At 47.6% G+C, this 12078-nt stretch overlaps 1 protein-coding gene across 2 annotated transcripts in view; it reads right to left on the minus strand.

Moving 5' to 3' along the window:
• The window catches only part of ATCAY (ATCAY kinesin light chain interacting caytaxin), a 142701-nt gene extending 133336 nt beyond the window's left edge, over positions 1-9365 (minus strand). For both annotated transcript variants that reach the window (XM_086947099.1, XM_086947098.1), the window contains exon 1: positions 9004-9365. The gene's annotated coding sequence lies outside the window, so the exon portion shown is untranslated. The remainder of the gene's footprint in view (positions 1-9003) is intronic.
• Positions 9366-12078: the final 2713 nt, after the last annotated feature.

Consider the following 12078-nt stretch of genomic DNA (forward strand, 5'->3'; position numbering starts at 1 on the left):
TCTGCGCCCGTCCGCGCCCGTCCGCGCCAGACCGGGCCCAGGGGCCAGCCAAGCCGGCTACTCTATCTCATACTCGGCGGACTCCCTGAGGGATCTTCAACTCCCCAACCTCATACCCTCCCCCTCCACCATCAGACTCATCTCCATGACCGGTATCACTTCGTCCGATCGGCGCCCCACCAGTCGGAGCTCGCCCCCCACTCAATCTACCGAGAACGACACTACCATCAGGGTTCTCTATCTGAACACCCGCTCCCTGGTAAAACATCATGCCGACATCTTCATCCTTCTATCCACCAAGAAACCGGACGTTCTCCTGCTCACCGAAACATGGTTGACTGCAGACTCTCTCCCTGACATCCTGGCGGCCCTCCCCCCAGACTATTACATCCTCCGTGCCGATCGGCCAGACAACCGCTCTGGGGGTGGAGTAGCGGCCATAATATCCAAACGCCTCAACTTCATCTCCACTCCGTCCATCTCCCTCTCGGGAGTGGACAATCTTACCTTCAGCCTAAAGACGGACAGTGGGGCCTTAACATTCCTTCTTCTCTATCGACCCCCTCAACCGATGCCCTCCTTCGCGGCCACCCTGATCGATCAGCTGATCAACCTTCTCACCTCAAACCCCAGATTCGCCCTCTTCTGTGACCTTAATTATTGGTTCAATGACATCAACGCTGGGCCCCATGCTTTGGAGGCCTTTGAGGCTCTCACCAGCCTCAACCTGACTCAACAAATCACCTCGCAGACTCACATTAAGGGCCACATTCTGGACCAAATATGGACCCAAAACCTAACTCTCTCTCCCCCATCTGTCTCACGCTGCACCTGGTCAGACCACCACTTAATAGATACTACCCTCAAGGTCAGTGGCAGAACTTCTACCCCACTGATGGCTGGCGGCCTCTCTCGCAAATAGAATTCCTTTGACTCCGAAGGATTTCTTGCGACCCTCTCAGATACCCGGCCTGCCCTCGATTCGCGAACCAACATTGATAAACTAGAAAGTGACATAGGCACCTGGCTGCAGTCAGCCAGCGACCAATTTGCCCCTTTAATCGAATTCCCCCCGACCAGACACCACAACTCCCAAAGATGGTTCTCGAACGACCTCAAAAAATTCAAACTGAAGGTACAGCAGCTGGAAAGGACATGGAGACGCAACTACTCCGATTCAGACAGATTGCAATACACTTCAGCTCACAGAGACTACAAAAACGCAATCGCCTCAGCTAAATCTGCTCACTTCTCTAACCAAATCTCTTCCTCGGACAACAAATCTAAAGAAATTTTTAAAATTATGAACGAACTTACATCTGATGACAGAACCCTTCCAGGCCAAACACCCACCCAAGAAACCTGTGATGCTCTCAATCTCTTTTTCATTGATAAAATTAATAAAATCAAAGCATCGATCCCCACTGTCCCTCAGACCACCATTCCTGATACTTCCCTCAACAATCCAGCTGTCTTCACTGAATTCCCCCCCATTAACCCTGCCTCCCTAGCACAGCTTGCCGCCATGATAAAATCAGGCTCCCCGAATGATGGCTGCCCACCGCCTGTCCTACGAAGCGTCTGTCACTCCCTACCCAATTGTATATTACCTCTACTGAACGGCTCGCTCAGCACAGGTATTGTCTCCAGCACCTTCAAAGAGGCTATCCTAGTCCCGCTATTGAAGAAACCTGGCGCGGACCCAGCTGAACTGTCCAACTACCGCCCCATATTGCTTCTGTCCTATCTTTCCAAACTACTTGAAGTGCATGCCACTAGTTGCCTCTCCAACTTTATTGAGACCTCTTGCTATCTGGAGCCTAATCAGGCCGGCTTCAGGCCTTCCTTTTCCACTGAAGTTGTCATCCTAGCTGTTCTCGACACACTGAGGAGAAATGCCGACTCAGGGACCCCCCAGGCCCTCGTTCTCCTGGACCTATCGGCCGCGTTCGACACGGTTGACCATAACCTCTTGCTTCACTGTGTCAAACAGGCTGGCATCCAGGACCCCGCCCTCAGCTGGATTTGGTCTTTCTTGTCTGGTAGAACTCAAGCCGTCCGGCTGGGCCCCTACACAGCACCCAAGACCCCCACATCTTGTGGAGTTCCTCCCTGTCACCTTTACTGTTCAACCTTTACCTCCGGCCCTTACTCCACTCACTCCGTAACTGGGACATCACAGTTTATAACTATGCTGATGATCTGCAGATCATCTTCCCACTCAACTCCCCCAATGCGGTAGACAACTTCCATTCCGTTATGCTTCACATCCAAGATTGGATGAACTCCAACCAACTGAAGCTGAACCCCGGGAAAACCGAGCTCCTTCTCACGGGCTCCAGCCCCTCTTCTTGGGGAACCCAGTTCTGGCCCACTGAACTGGGCCTTCCACCGACCCCCTTGAATTCTGTAAAGAGCCTCGGCATGACCATCGACGCCAAACTCTCCCTCCGACCCCATGTCAGCTCTGTGATTTCATCCTGCTCCTTCCAACTCAGAAAGATTCGGAAGATTAGCCACTTGCTTCTCCCACCTGCTCTGATCCAAGTAATCATTTCTCTTGTGCTCTCCCGCTTGGACTTCTCCAACTCTATCTATCACGGATTCCCTAAAACACTTCTCCACCGTTTTCAGGTAGTCCAGCCCGCATCATTTTCAAATCTCCAAAATGGCAATCAGCCAAACCCCTGATGCACAAGTTGCACTGGCTGCCTATAGAACGGAGGGTGGCCTTTAAGCTGGGCTGCCTCACGTTCAAAGCTCTCCACTGCACCAGCCCCGCCTTCCTGACCTCACTCATCACTCCCTACCGCCAAAATCGCAATCTACGTTCTGCTCATCTTCAGTCACTTGTTGTACCCAAAACTAGTTAAACAACAAGGGGTGGTGATGGACAGAGTTTCTGAATTAAGCAGAATACTCTCACCCAGTCAAGAGATCAGGGCTAGATCCAACACCGTTTTTTAGCTCACTGCACCATCCCAGCTTAGAACCTGGCTATATGCAAATTAGTCTGTTCCTGTCCCAGTGCATGATGGGAACAGGGCAAACCAAACTACAAAGCCAATTCTTTCACTGGGAAGGAAACAAGCTTCCGGGGACCGGTTTCTGGCATTACAGCCGTCTTTGGCCCGGCTTGCTTGAATCCTGATGGATTAGTCTGCCCTGTTCCCATGATGCACTGGGCCAGGGACAGACTGATTTGCATATAGCCAGGTTCTGAGCTGGGATGGGGCAGTGAGATAAATAACGGTGATGGATCAAGCCCTGATCTTTGGACTGGGTAAGAGTGGTCTGCTTAATTCAGACACTCTGTTCATCACCACCCCCTTTTCTGAATCGTTTTTGGCCACTATAGGTGTGGCAGGGTATACTCAGACATGAGTCCCTTTCTCACTGCTCCATCAGGATTCAAGCAAGCCGGGCCGAAGACGGCTGAAATGCCAGAAACCGGTCCCCGGTAGCTTGTCTCCTTTCTGGTGAAGAATTGGCTTGGTAGTTTAGTCTGCCCTGTTCCCATGATGCACTGGGCCAGGGACAGACTGATTTGCATATAGCCAGGTTCTGAGCTGGGATGGGGCAGTGAGATAAATAACGGTGATGGATCAAGCCCTGATCTTTGGACTGGGTAAGAGTGGTCTGCTTAATTCAGACACTCTGTTCATCACCACCCCCTTTTCTGAATCGTTTTTGGCCACTATAGGTGTGGCAGGGTATACTCAGACATGAGTCCCTTTCTCACTGCTCCATCAGGATTCAAGCAAGCCGGGCCGAAGACGGCTGAAATGCCAGAAACCGGTCCCCGGTAGCTTGTCTCCTTTCTGGTGAAGAATTGGCTTGGTAGTTTAGTCTGCCCTGTTCCCATGATGCACTGGGCCAGGGACAGACTGATTTGCATATAGCCAGGTTCTGAGCTGGGATGGGGCAGTGAGATAAATAACGGTGATGGATCAAGCCCTGATCTTTGGACTGGGTAAGAGTGGTCTGCTTAATTCAGACACTCTGTTCATCACCACCCCCTTTTCTGAATCGTTTTTAGCCACTATAGGTGTGGCAGGGTATACTCAGACATGAGTCCCTTTCTCACTGCTCCATCAGGATTCAAGCAAGCCGGGCCGAAGACGGCTGAAATGCCAGAAACCGGCCCCCGGTAGCTTGTCTCCTTTCTGGTGAAGAATTGGCTTGGTAGTTTAGTCTGCCCTGTTCCCATGATGCACTGGGCCAGGGACAGACTGATTTGCATATAGCCAGGTTCTGAGCTGGGATGGGGCAGTGAGATAAATAACGGTGATGGATCAAGCCCTGATCTTTGGACTGGGTAAGAGTGGTCTGCTTAATTCAGACACTCTGTTCATCACCACCCCCTTTTCTGAATCGTTTTTGGCCACTATAGGTGTGGCAGGGTATACTCAGACATGAGTCCCTTTCTCACTGCTCCATCAGGATTCAAGCAAGCCGGGCCGAAGACGGCTGAAATGCCAGAAACCGGTCCCCGGTAGCTTGTCTCCTTTCTGGTGAAGAATTGGCTTGGTAGTTTAGTCTGCCCTGTTCCCATGATGCACTGGGCCAGGGACAGACTGATTTGCATATAGCCAGGTTCTGAGCTGGGATGGGGCAGTGAGATAAATAACGGTGATGGATCAAGCCCTGATCTTTGGACTGGGTAAGAGTGGTCTGCTTAATTCAGACACTCTGTTCATCACCACCCCCTTTTCTGAATCGTTTTTGGCCACTATAGGTGTGGCAGGGTATACTCAGACATGAGTCCCTTTCTCACTGCTCCATCAGGATTCAAGCAAGCCGGGCCGAAGACGGCTGAAATGCCAGAAACCGGTCCCCGGTAGCTTGTCTCCTTTCTGGTGAAGAATTGGCTTGGTAGTTTAGTCTGCCCTGTTCCCATGATGCACTGGGCCAGGGACAGACTGATATGCATATAGCCAGGTTCTGAGCTGGGATGGGGCAGTGAGATAAATAACGGTGATGGATCAAGCCCTGATCTTTGGACTGGGTAAGAGTGGTCTGCTTAATTCAGACACTCTGTTCATCACCACCCCCTTTTCTGAATCGTACCCAAAACTAGAACCAACAAATTTGGTGGACGAAGGTTTGCCTTCTTAGCCCCGAAGTTTTGGAACTCTATCCCCCTGACTATCAAATCGAGCAGCTCCCTCCTCCATTTTAGGAAGCTGCTCAAAACCTTCCTCTTCCCCCCATCCTGCTAACCCCGCAAACCCCCCAGCCTGTGTATCACTTCTGTCCTATAGCGCCAGGAAACCCATGGTGTCAGCGCGCTCTACAAATTTCATTTAATAATGATAATAATAATAATTCCTCATCTCCACTCCCACCGAACCTGCTTCTCCTTGTTGCCCCCCCACGTAAAAAAACATCTCTAACTACGGCTTAAAGTACAACGTTTTTAACGTGGAAAACCCTTTTATCACCAATATCTTCCTGGTGTCCCCCTCCCATTACTTTCATACCCCTTCTTCATATTTGAGTGTGAAAATGAAAAATGATTACAAAGCATTTAATATAATTTTTTACTATGAGAAAATGTAATGTTCTATTACACTGTGTCTTTATAATATGCAGTCAGAGATGCGTCAGCAGAACTGTGTGAAAAGCACTAAAAGCCGTATTAAAGAGAATGTGAACTGGTGCAATTGAACAGATAACTCAATTGACCCATGTTTACTACTTGAGTAATACCTTATGGAGCAGCCAGATTTTAACAAGAACATCCTACAACATGGTTACCCCTTCAAAAAATAGACCCCACCTATTAATGCATTATGTTTGCTATTTATGCTTTAAACAGAGCAAACGAATTTCTTGATTTTGTCTTTCGAATTTTAAAAGTGGTATGAATGGATTTTCCTCTTTTCTTGATGTAAAAAACACAAAAGTGGTACTAAATGAGTCTCTGACACTATTGCCCTGATCCAAATCTTTCTTGCCTTGCTTTATTCTGTATTACACAAGCAGTAAAGTGGTACACATTAACTTGTACTTTAATATTTAGTTTAATGACAAGTGTCCGTAGTGTAGCCCCCAAGTGCACAGAAAGAAACAGAAACAATGGAAGAACCTTTCTCTTCCATTCCTATTTTCTCACCACTTGCGGGTCATGTTTTGTAACTCTGTGTGCCAGTTTCTCACATCTGCTTCTGTTATCCTCACTCTCTAAAACCCCCTTTCTCTTGTCCTGACGTGAGTTACTCTGAACCACCCATGATATAATTTCAGGGGTATTGGCTTCTTGAGAAGCAATGAAGGTTTTCCCATGGACCTGTCTGTTTATGTTTATACTAAAAACTAATATCCAGGGTATCTCAAACAGACCACCCAATGAATGAATTCACAAGATATTTCATCCACTAAATTATGCCACAATAGGTCTCACCTAGTGAATTATGTCAAAATATGTCTCAACAAAATAATATTGTCTCTGAAGATCTGATCCAGTGAATGATGGAGCAGTATGCTTCAGTTGGTGATTGTCACAATATATCTGATCCAGTGAACGATTTCACAATCGATGTCATTCAGTGAAAATTGTTCAGAATAGATCATATCCAGTGAGTGATACCGCAGTGGGTCTGATCCGGTGAATGAAGTCACAATGGGTTTCGTCCATTAAATATTGTACCGTAGGAATCAACAATGAATGATGTTTTAATGGGTTTCATCTGACAAAATGATGTCCTGTAAGTCTTATCTTTAACATGATGTCATAATATAACTCATCTGGCGAATGATGTCACCATAGGTCTCAACAAAGACAAATTTTGGTCAAAGCTGGTAAATAATACCCTAATAGGTCATTGAATAAATGATTTCACAATATGCCACATACTGTGAAAAAGATCACAACTGCTCACATCAACGACTGATGTCAATCTATGAATCCTCTGACGAATGATGTAACGAACGTTCTCCTCCAATAAATAATTTCACTGGAGGTGTCTCCAGAGAACAATGTCTCAGTAGTGAAGGGTGCTACCATAAAGATCATCTAGGGAATGATATCACAATGAACTTTATTCAGTGAATGATGTCACAATTAGTCAACTCAAGTGAATGAAGCCACAACAGGTTTCATCCAATGAGTGATGTCACGATGAGTCGTATGCAAGTGAATGATGTCACAGTAGATCATCTCTGGTGGACAATGACACCAAAGGGTATCATCCGTTGAACGGTATCACAATAGCTCTCATACAATAAATGACGTCACTATTTTTCTTGTCATGGACATAGGGGGCAATATATGTCTCATCCCATGAACGATGCCACAATATATCTTGTTGTGTGAATTGTGCTATAATACATACTAGGAAGGGAAAGATATCACAACAGGTATCATCTAGCGAATTACTACGTCAGTGGTCTCATCTAGCAAATCACATTACAGGGCCCCAGAAAAAACAGCCAGACACCATTAAAAGGAGCCAGTGATGAGCTTTGATGGCCGGGGGGTCTTGGTGGTACAGGAATGGATCATTTTCACTCGATGACCTCACAGGAACCTTAAGAACCCCGAGTTCAGGATCTGTGAAAACTTTCATTGCCTTAACCCAACACAATCTGGGGTGCAATGTCTTCCCCTGCAGGGGGAGGGCAAACCCTTCAGGGCCCCCAACTCTTCAGGGGGCCCATTCAGCCCCAGGACCAATGAATATATTTGAGATTTGGGAGACTCAGAGGGCCCTAGTCATAATCTGCATGGGGGTCCCCATCAGTTTGCTTTACGCTGCTTAAAACAGTAGCTGTCTGGAGAAGAGCCCCATGCCTATCGGCCTTGGCCTACTCGCTCCAATCACAAGATGAATCCCTCTGCGCCAATCATGTCTCAATGTCCAGTCTCCCTCTCAAACATAGGCAGCATCACAACGATATTTACCACAAAAGAGCCTCTCCTAGTATGATGACCTAAGTGCTATAGTGTAATAGTGTTAACTTGTGAGTGCAGACATCTCACAAAAAGTGAAAGACTGGTCTCACACGCCACCTGGTGTCATGCCTCATCATTGACCAGTCCTCGCCCTCTAAAAACTTGGTTTGATGGAGGGCGGGCATACACCTGATGACAGGGATGCACTTCTAACGCTTAGTGGGGGGCCTTACAAAAAAAGGAGTGAGGTTAAAAGGCCATTACAGATGTCATACTTAATTTAATGCAACCGGCATCTGTTTGGTGCTTAAAGTAAATGGTCGTGTGTTGGGGATTCTATTGTCCCCGCACCGTACTACAAGTGGTCAACATGTTTGTGCCTGCTGACCCCGAGGAGTCTGTGGCATTCATCAGGACCTGTACTGCATAAACGGTCTCCTTCCTTACCGTGCTATGCTGGTGAGGGTTCCACTGGGTGGGGTGAACACTTTCAGACGCCACCGTGTGTGTGGCTAAGGTTAACGCCCTGACTGATGGGACCTACTAGTCACAAAGATGCCTTGTATGTAAGGAAACAACGCACCTGCTTCTAAACAGCCAGCATCACACCCACCAGGTGAGACTCTTCCCTCTTGTACCCCACATGAGAGGCTCTCCAGGGAGAGAGGCCACCAGGCCCAGTAGGGTTCAGGCTATGCGTCCCTTATGTAACTTACTAATAGCATACTGGCCCTACGACTCACTCGAAATACCGACCCTTGCATTTACTCACTGTCAACAAGTCGTCAAGCATGCAAGTGTGCAGAAGTCTTTTGCATTTTTTCCTTGTCTCCCTCTTGGCACCAGGGTCAAGTGCCCTATTCATTTCGTTGCATTTTAATTAGCAATTACACGTGTTTTATATTAATTTGCATCTGCATATTTGTTTTTGTTTTTGGTCTAAAGGTTCCCCCCACCGCTCACACTCTTCCGGGCTAGAACTGCGCTTCTGGGGTGTTAGACGATCGGATGACGTCATCCGTGCGAATTATAGGGTTTCATGGCGCGCTGAACGAGAATGAAAGCGCGCGGCCCGTGCTGTTAATCATCAAGACCCCGGTACTCACCGTGCTGCCCGCCTGCCCCTTCGTCCTAGGGTGAGTCACAGGTGGGTGCCCCTGCCTCCTGCCCGCGGAGCATCCTTCGCCCTGGCAGGGCCCTTGGCACCGACACACCATTCACAGGCGCAGTGCCACTCTGGCATTGGCGCGGCGGGCTTTGTGGGTGAAGCCCCTCAGCGCCGCCTGGTCGTAGCGCCTCGATGCACATCCATGCCCGTTTCCCTCCGTGTAGCTCCTCAGCATCCCCTCTGGACGGACTCTAGCCCCGCCTGCGATGCCAGCCTCTTGCTGGGTACCAAGGCTTCTCCGGCTCACAGCTGGCCGAGGCTAAGCCCTGCTCAGGCAGCCAATGGCGCTGCTTGTGTGTTGTGTATGTATGTGTGTGTGCGCCGGGAAGGGGGGTGGGGGGGCATCCATCACATATGAGAGCCCCTCCTTCCTCCCCCCCCCACCTGCTGCTGCTGCGCCTCACCCCATTGGATGGGCGACTGGAAGCATCTATCCAAAGTCTGCTCAGATTCACAGATGCTGATGGGGAGGGAAGGGTCGATGGACCGGGCGATCTGCGCCAGGAACCGCGGGAGCGCATCCCACTTCTACCTCGGCGGCAATCTGATTTACTGCGCAGACGGGAGTCATATATTTTTTTTCGTAGGTGTAGAGCACATTGGAACCCTGAAAGCAAGTGAAAACACACGTTCTACACAATAAGCTGCTTTTTAAAAATGTATTTTTACAGGCGATGTGTATAAAAAAAAACAAATATAGTTGCTCAGACGGTCAGGGAAAACTAGCGCGGCAGCAGTGATCTTTCAGACCACACGTCTTTTCTTCAGGCAGTATTATTTTATGTTAAGCTGCAAAGGAGGCAGAGACGAAAGGCGCCAGGAGGGAGGTTGAGGTGGAAGCCAGAGTGACGGAAGCTGGAGCAAGACTTAGAAGAAATTCCCCCCCAAACGCTTTTTTCTCACCGTTGAAGAACACTTATTGTTCCCACACGCTATTAAATGTATCATAAATTGAGCAAAATGTCTTGTCTTTCTTCTATTTCAGAGGCCAGGAAATGCAATGTTCACCTCGTGGAGGAAATATGTATTTATTTATGGTTTTTGTAGAGCGCGACAATCACCCCCAAGGGGATGTCAAGGCGCTGAGTTACTCCCTATCGTTTTGGAGGTTCACTGGACCATACAAAAAAAGTCCTTAAGTCCTAAACAACCAGGTTTTTAATTTTTTCCTGAACCTAAGATGTTCTTCAGTGAGGCAGAGATCTAATGGCAGCAAGCAGGGCCGGACTGGCCGTAGCGGGCACTGTGCATTTCCCCGGTGGGGCGGAGGGGTTGGGGCCAGTTTTGTTGCCGTGGTGGCTGGGGGTCGGTTTAGAATGCTCCACTTAATAGCCGCCAGATACGAATATGAACGTCCTTCTGCTCTGACTTACTTAATTTGCCTGGTTTTAGCCAGTGCCAGGTTGCCTGATCTCAGATCACGTGCTGGAGTATAGAATTCTACTCTAGCTTGTAGGATTTTTAGACCTGCTTCTATAAAGTGCTTTGTGCGCATGGCAGAGAAGTTTCAACTTTGCTCTTTGCCGCATGGGCAACCAATGTAGGGCAGGCAGTTGCAGAACTATTGTTTCATTGTAAGTAGGGGTGAAGCTCAGTTTTTTTTACATACATAAGAGAGGACCCCTTTGTGTCGATCCAAGGTTGGAAAGCCTATCGGGTGGATACGTCCCTAGATTCCACCAAATAACCCACAAGAGAGTTAGAGTAGACAGGCTGTACCTATGCTGTATAGTTATTTTTTGGAATAAATGTCCAAATGGTCTTTGCCGATTCCAATGCGTTTATTGTGATCATCAGGATTTGGGCCTGATGTAGGAGATACAGCTATGTCATGGACCACCAAATATAACCAGGAACTACCACAATATGCCAAGTATGGGACACGATTAGGCTAAAGACAGGCCGAATATAACAAAAACATCCACAAAATTAAAAGCAGGGTTGAGGGAAGAAATCATCATATTTGTGGTGCAAAGCAGGAAACAGCAGGAGGCTAAGAGTAGGAGTCTGCTAGAAAAGCTAGCTGAATTGGAAAAAGAGCATGTGGTGAGGATCAGTCACGGGTTAGATGTAGTACAAACTCAGCTTAATGTCACAATGTAAAAGCAGAGATGAATACCTACTATACTCAGAACATTGTGGAAGGAAATCAGACTTATCAGAATGAGAGCTATGACTATGGTGAGTTAGTCGGGAAACGCCTAGCTCTACATACATACAGAAAGCAACTAGGAATAATATTACCACAATTAAAAGAAAGGATGGGTCAATTGCAACTGATGTCAGCGATATTGTATGTATATTTGAAGAATTTTATCATGATCTATATAAGGATGATTGTCAGGCGGCTGCGCTTGGGCTAGTTCAGGGGGTGGACCTGGGTAGAAAAATATATCAAGCCACCAGGCAGGAATTGAAAGCTGATATCTCACTCGAAGAGGTATTAAATGCACTACACCAACTTGCTTCAGGAAAATCGTCGGGCTCTGGCTAAGTACAGCTGGAGCTATACAAGGTGCTTCAAATTGAATTAGCTCCCCTTCTCTTAGATTTGTTCCTAGGAGTACAACAGAGTGGGCTTCCTCCGGAATCTTGAAAAGGTACGGACATCCCTATCTTCCGTAATAAGAGTAAACCCTCAGATAACCCCCAATCATACCGACCAATATCCGTTATAAATTCGGATGGCAAATTGTATTCTAAAATCTTGGCGGTGCACTTAGGGAGGATCATAGCTCATCTGGTCATACCAAGGCAGCATAGTTTTATACCAGGAAGGGGAACAACTGATCATATAAGGTATGTCATATCTTTTTTTGATATTTCCGAAGTGACCCGGAGCCAGATGGCTATGATCCTCATCGATGCTGAAAAAGCATTTGATCGGGTGGCATGGAAAAATGTATGGAATGTATTAGAGGTAAAGGGATTTGGTCCCCGAATGATCACCACTATCAAGGCAATGTACGTAGATCCATATGCCTGACTTAAATTAATGAGTGATGAATCTGGA

Source organism: Lissotriton vulgaris, chromosome 12 (assembly GCF_964263255.1).
Source record: "Lissotriton vulgaris chromosome 12, aLisVul1.2, whole genome shotgun sequence".
NCBI classification, from domain to species: domain Eukaryota; kingdom Metazoa; phylum Chordata; class Amphibia; order Caudata; family Salamandridae; genus Lissotriton; species Lissotriton vulgaris.